This window comes from Babylonia areolata, chromosome 4 (genome assembly GCF_041734735.1).
Source record: "Babylonia areolata isolate BAREFJ2019XMU chromosome 4, ASM4173473v1, whole genome shotgun sequence".
NCBI classification, from domain to species: domain Eukaryota; kingdom Metazoa; phylum Mollusca; class Gastropoda; order Neogastropoda; family Buccinidae; genus Babylonia; species Babylonia areolata.
This window is the reverse complement of record NC_134879.1, coordinates 18,566,236-18,573,481: the sequence shown is the minus strand read 5'-3', so window position 1 is coordinate 18,573,481 and position 7,246 is coordinate 18,566,236. Positions and strand designations below refer to the sequence as shown.

Here is a 7,246-nt window from a genome sequence, read left to right as displayed (position 1 = left end):
TGTGATTAATTATTTACCTGTCCCACTTCAATCCCTCCCTCCCCCTTTCACCCCCCAACCCTCCACCCCCGTCCTTCTCCATGCCTGTCACTTCCAGGGCTTTTCTCCGTGCCGTGATGTTCAGTGTCTGGCACACCACGTTAAAGTGACTCACCGTCGATCCTAGGACCTGTCCTTCAAACTCCCCTCACGGCGAGCGCGCGCGGTTGTAGGTTCCCAGATTAGTGGCTCCACGCTTTCCAACCAATCAGCAGAAGAGAGGGCGGAGTCCTGGAGGGGGCTTTTGAGTGGCCTCGCGACAAGAGCTGCCGTCAAACGTGCGTGAGACGTCATTGGGGAAACACCACGAGAAAGGGTCTCCGTGCTGTGTGTGTTGCGGTGTGCGATCAGTGTACTGCCAGTGACTGTGAGAGGAGACCGATTTTATTAGGTGCACAAAGTGAAAGGGGAGTGAGGAAGTGGTTCCACCAGCTGTTGGAGAGAAGAGTTTTCATTCTGGATCAACCAGCTGAGGTAGGTGGAGTGTTCAAGATTTTCAACTAACCTCACACATTGTAAACTAGTCGCGGAACGCCGTTTGCTTAAAATCTGACTTGTTGCTCCTCCGTCCACGGATCCAAAAGCAAGCAGCCAGATAGACTTGAGAAGATAAAGCAAACAGACGTTGAGTCTAAATAGAGGTGATGGCAAACTGCAGGCACGTCACGACTGACGCCAGTACATCGAGCTTTCACACACAACTGACTAATCAATGATATAAACTGACTGCACTCTCTAAGCTGAAGCAATATAGTACAAATAGCTTCCGAGACTTTTAGTGAGGCGGAACACAGTTTTTATTGTTTTAATAACGCCCGTCCGTTTTAACTGTGATTGTTGTCGCCTAAAGCGTGTCAGTGGGTGAAGGGTGGAGGGAAGGGAAAGTTGTGTGTGTGTGTGTGTGTGTGTGCTAAATTTGCGAACATGGTTACTGAACACACTGACAATCGAACATTCACCCTGTCAGTTGTGGCAAGCTTATGGTTGTGCAGGGTCCTTCTCATAACTATTATATCATCAGTGAATCTTTTATCATATTCGTAGGATTGGGGAATTTTCGACTTTAATTATCCTAATTTCTGGGACGATGGTAGTACATGTTGCAGTGCAGGCACGTGATAATTGGCATATAGCGTGTAACCCACTCTTCAGATCCGGATACTGGCTTAAAAACGAATGACCCACATTATGACCTCGACACTTCTGGACGGAACGGACGCCATGTTTTTTTGTTTACCTTTACAAGGCTGTGGGACTGAGGGCCGGGGTGGGGGTGTGGGGTGGGAGGGGGCATAAGCAAACTAAAGAACACAATATTGCAAATGGTTTTGTGGACCGGACAAATTGGCTACACAAAATTACGGCGACTCAGTCTGTACAAAAAGTAAATAATATAACAATGGAGTCGAAAACCACTGACAGCAAGTGGGTTACGAACAATAGTCGAAAACCACAGAAAATGGGTTACAGCTTCAAATGACAGATTCGTCTTAACTATGCTCGACTGAAATTCGCCGTCCCTGAATTTAGGATACTAATACACACTGACAGGAAACTGCTACCGGGATCGGTAGCATATAAATTTAATTATAACCTTGGTGCAAAACCTGGTCACACGCGCGTGTTTGGCGGAGAGGAGCCTGTTACGCATATCAATAGAATTCGATACGAGGCAATAAGTGCCCGCGACGTCGATGATTATGACTCAGACTGGAAAAAAAAAAGGATGCACTAAATCCTGAACCACGTTGCCCTGCTGACTGATTCATACTCCCGAGCGAGCAAGAGAGAGCGAGAGAGAGAGAGACAGAGAGAGAGAGAGAGAGAGAGAGAACTTTCAGTTCACCACCTGCTCTTAAGAAGCGCATTATCAAGAAATATAAGTTGCATTAAATCTGTAAAATTTTCATGTACCCCCTCGAGGTTTCCGTAAACACATCTTGTCCAATATCAGCAGAAGTGCAAAACAGCCTCCCCCCCCCCCCCTCCCCCGGGTCCCACCCCACCTCTCCCCACATTGCTTTCGGGTGAAGAAAGCGCCACTTGTAACCAGTAATATAAACACCACATGTGTTCTCTTCACTCAAGTCAGTGAACCAGCTGAGCGGACACAGATCGCCCAGCGAGCCAACAAGGGAACGGGGAACGGGGCAACAGCAAATCCTCCGTGCTGACTCACCAGCCCAACTCGCCACCGACAGCTCCTGTTGCTACTGACCTCGTTCGCCGAGGCTAAGCAAAGCGAAGCTGACCTGTCCGTGTGCACGGACTATAATTACGTCCGTGGTCCGTGAGACTGTGACAGTGTGAGAGAGTGTCCTTCAACTACCAAGTCGATTTGCAGTCTGTATGTCAGCAGTCCTCGACTCGCTGCGAAAATATTGATCGGTGCCGTATTGTTCGTTAACAGACATATGTATTTTATAGTAAGCTCATTGAGTTACTACTCCCACTGCAGTCTGTACCTACTCGGTGTGGGAACCTGAGATATAAATATTTGTACATAACTCTTTTTTCCATGTTTCCTCTCTTTTGACAGTTTTGTTTAGCCGTACAGCAGGTCTTCAGTGAAATGTGTGTGTGTGTGTGTGTGTACGGTGTGTGTGTGTATGTGTTTGTGCGCGCGCGCGCGCTTTGAGTTGATTGTATCAAGATTTTGCGCCTTAGAAATAACATAATTATTATTATTGAGTTACAACAGCCGTTGTCTAAATTGTTTGACAACACAAAGACGTGTAGAAATGCAGGTATGTATGGAAAAACAAAACACGACCCCAGTGAAGAAGAGGGGTAGGGGGTCACAGATTATCATTGTACAGAAACGTTCCTCAGTTCAGTTTTCTATGTTTTCTTTTCTGTTTCTTGTTAGCGAGAGTTCTCGAAAGACAAAAGTCCTGCTGATCTTAAGTCCCGCTGATTGCTACAGTTGTTGTAGTTGTTGTTGTTCCTCACGGTGGATCCGTAGTGTCGGAGTATATCCAGCAAGATGGTGGAGGCGGTGGTGTAGGCTGTAGGTGTTACAGCTGACATCTTTTCCGCTTCGGCGGAGAGCTTTAAACGACACAGTGATATTATAGTACCAGCTGTGCGCACTTGGGTCTCCAGTGAATAACAAAAGAAAAAGAAAGAACGTTAGTAGGAGTGTAGTTTAGATGTGCTGTACTCAAGCACGCACACACACACACACACACACACACACACACACACACACACACACACAAATATCACTTTGATCAGAAATCCGACCAGAGTGAAGTGTATGGTTATAACATACTTCTGAAAAGAGAAACAGAGACAGTTCCAAAATATATAGGTCACACCACTAACACATCTATGTACATGCAGAAGACATCCAGCGGAAATAACAGAACGCCTGTCTACAATCCGGGATGGACATCACACACACACACACACACACACACACACACGTATACTCGCATTCTGGAGCGCAGTTTCCGGTTGGAAAAACAACTTCAGCTGTAAATGGCAGGAGGAGAAAGGAGAGGGCGGAGCAAAGGGAGAGGGAATAGAAAGAGAACACGTGATGTGACAGACGACAGAGGAATAGAAAGAGAACACGTGATGTGACAGACGACAGAGAGAATAGAAAGAGAACACGTGTTGTGACAGACGACAGAGAGAATAGAAAGAGAACACGTGATGTGACAGACGACAGAGAGAATAGAAAGAGAACACGTGATGTGACAGACGACAGAGGGAATAGAAAGAGGACACGTGATGTGATAGACGACAGAGGGAATAGAAAGAGAACACATAATGTGACAGACGACAGAGGGAATAGAAAGAGGACACGTGATGTGACAGACGACAGAGGGAATAGAAAATACGTGATGTGATAGACGACAGAAAGAAAATACGTGATGTGATAGACGACAGAGGGAATAGAAAATACGTGATGTGACAGACGACAGAGGGAATAGAAAGAGAACACATGATGTGACAGACGACAGAGAGAATAGAAAGAGAACACGTGATGTGACAGACGACAGAGGGAATAGAAAGAGAACACGTGATGTGACAGACGACAGAGGGAATAGAAAGAGAACACGTGTTGTGACAGACGACAGAGGGAATAGAAAGAGAACACGTGTTGTGACAGACGACAGAGGGAGTGGAGCACAGAAAAGAAAAGGAGATGGGGGTGGAGGGCGTACAACGACCACTTCATACAGAAATTCAGCTTTCCCGAACACAAAATTTAAAAGTGCATGTTTCGCCTCCATGTTTCTGACAACCCACCATAATACAGCTTTTCCTCTCAACCCACCCATCCCTCTCTCCTTCCCCTACCGCTCCCCCATCTCTCTCTCTCTCTCTCCCTCAAAAACAAGTAAAAGGAATAAAAACATTCCTACCCAACCCCCCAACCCCTCTCTCTCTATGTCAGCAAGAGTTAACCACCCGACAAATATTTGGGGTAGGTGTGAGGAAGGGGGGGGGGGGGGGGGGGGTTGTTTTTGTAAACGGTATGTCTTCGGGGTGGCAGGTGGGGGGGGGGGGGGGATCGAATAGTTTCCGAATTCAAGCCCCGGTTGAAGGAATTTTGTAAATAAATAAGACGGTCTTGTTGCTGTCCTGTCGGCGAATTCATGATTATGCATACACTTGTATTGTGACGTGTTTGAAGTAAAATAATAATAATAATAATAGATAAATAAATAAATAAATAAATAAATAAATAAAACGCACAAAAAAAACAAAAAACTGCTGCTTCAATCTCGCCTGTTAAACTGGGCAACAACCCAACCCACACACTGTTGAGAATATGAGTGGAAGTGTTCCATTTGTAGCAAAACATTGGACAGATGGAAATGTCCGGATTGTTGTTGTTTTTTAAACGGTTCGGTTTATATAGGCTATTTACATTTTATGGATATGAAATTTTCTTTTAGATTTGGAAATAAGTTTGCTATTTGGTTATACAGCACGTAAACCCACTATGTGTATGTATATATATATATATATATATATATATATATATTACGTTATACAGCACGTAAACCAACTATATACATTGTTATACTGCACGCAAACCCACCATATATATTACATTAAAAAAATATATTTTTGAAATTTTCATTCATTTTATGGCATATTTATCTATCTGTATGGCATATTTATCTGTCTATATATGTGTGTGTGTGTGTGTGTGTGTGCGCGCGCGCGCCTTGCTTTTAGGGATGGTTTATTTACTTTTGTTTTCTTCATTCAGTTTATTTGAACTGTTACCAACATCGCTGTATGTATAATTCTACCACAATTATTTTGCATCGGAACGATTAATTTCAGATCGGTATGTCGAGACCAATCTGGAAAAAAAACCAAAAAAACCCTGAAGCTTCTTTTCTTTCCTTCCTTCCTCCTGCTTGCATTCATTTTAATATTTCCCTCCTGCTCAGAACTGTCAGTTAATTCAGTACCGAATAAACCCGATGCAGATTATGTGTGAGAGAATGAAAAGAATATTTGCTGTTGTTTATTGTGAAACCATACGGGTCTGCATAGGATGGGTGTGTTTTTTTTTCACCGATTTCTTCCCTACTCACCACTGCGCCTATGTTTGTTTGTTTGTTGTTGTTGTTATTTTTTTTGTGTGTGTTTTTTTTGGTGTGTGTATGTGTGTGTGTGTGTGTGTGTGTGTGTGTGTGTGTGTGTGTGTGTGTGTGTGTGTGCATTTCGCTCTATCCTGTGCTCTGGGCGGCAGCATAGAAAAATCACTGAAAGGAGAGCTATGGCCGCATGTCTTGGGTGGGTGTGCGGATGGGAGGGATTGGTTGGGGGAGGGGAGAGGGCGCGCGCGCTCTTCCGTGTGTGCAGGTATGTGAGTGTGCGTGTCTTGATTGTGTGCGTGTGTGCGTGAGAGAAAGAGAGGGTGTCGACGTGTTTTTTTGTTTGTTTTGTTTTAATTTTTTGTATATGAATTTTATAATTTATTCAGGGAAGATTGTTTTATGCTTTAACTGAATCAACTTGATTTTATGCCTGTCACTGTAACAGTAAATGGTTGGGGGTGTGGGGAGATTGATGGGGGCGAGAGGAGAGGTATATTAACATAATTCACGTGTCACTGCAACAGTACTAGACCTAATAAGAAAGAAGAGAAAGGAATGAGGTGAGTATGCCAACATATCTATCATTTTGTTTATATGTTTTATCTACCACAATTTATACGATTGTGTTATGCCACAATTTCGTTCTTCTCAAACTCATTGTGTGTGTGTGTGTGTGTCAGTGTTCGTTCTTTAGTTTAACGTCTTTTCACTGTAAGTGATATTAACGAGGGAAGGAAAAAAATCGAGTGGGAGGACGGGGGGAGGGGGGGGGGGATTACTGTGTACGCATACGAGTAAATGAAAGTGTGTGTGTGTGTGAAAATTATTGATTTAAGTTTTGTTTGAAAAATAAACAAAAAATCATAACAATATAACATATTTCTAATGAAAAACTAACAACAGCGAACCAACTGGACTGTTTAACAAGGAGTTGAAAAAGTCATACATTAGCAATAGACTGCTGAAGATCGTCAACACTGAAGATGATTTCAGTTCAGGGATTTGAGACTTTAACGTATCGCAAGTTGGTATATGATTGGCTGTTATGTGAGCACCACAGGTGCAAGAAACATTACTGACATATTTTGTCCTAAAACAATTCATTTTCCATCTGCAGATTAGAGAAATGATTTGCCTCTTATGAAAATCATTATGATAATGTGTGTGTGTGTGTGTGTGTTCGACTATTTTGTTGTCCCAGCATTTCTATACCTGCCTTCACTCCATCTGCCCAGCTCCCATCATCTACAGCTATAAACTTTGCGGTGACTCTCGGATAGATAAAAACTAAATACTTTTTATAAAAATAGTATTATGGCGCCCGCTCCTTCGTGTATTAATGTATTATGCACGGTATTATGCACCCTCTGTGTGTGTGTGTGTGTGTGTGTGGTGTGTTTGCACACCGTCAACGCAGAGAAGTATAACTGTAGGTGATGTGAGATGTAAAGAAATAATTGGTTATTTTGACCGTATTTGGGTGCACGTATAGGATGGTGTGTGTGAGGGGACCTGGAGAAGTGAGAGAGAGAGGGGAGGGGGCGGGGGGCGTGCAACAAATGTGTAAACAACGAACTATTCTGGAAATTTAAAAGGGGGTGGGGGGGGGCGTTGATCGTTCAACGTTTCCATTT

At 43.6% G+C, this 7,246-nt stretch overlaps 1 protein-coding gene across 1 annotated transcript in view; it reads left to right on the top strand.

The window, feature by feature from the left end:
* The first annotated feature begins 330 nt into the window (after positions 1 to 330).
* Positions 331 to 7,246, top strand: part of LOC143281590 (uncharacterized) — a 19,216-nt gene continuing 12,300 nt past the window's right edge. Inside the window, exon 1 of the mRNA XM_076586828.1 lies at positions 331 to 513. The gene's annotated coding sequence lies outside the window, so the exon portion shown is untranslated. The remainder of the gene's footprint in view (positions 514 to 7,246) is intronic.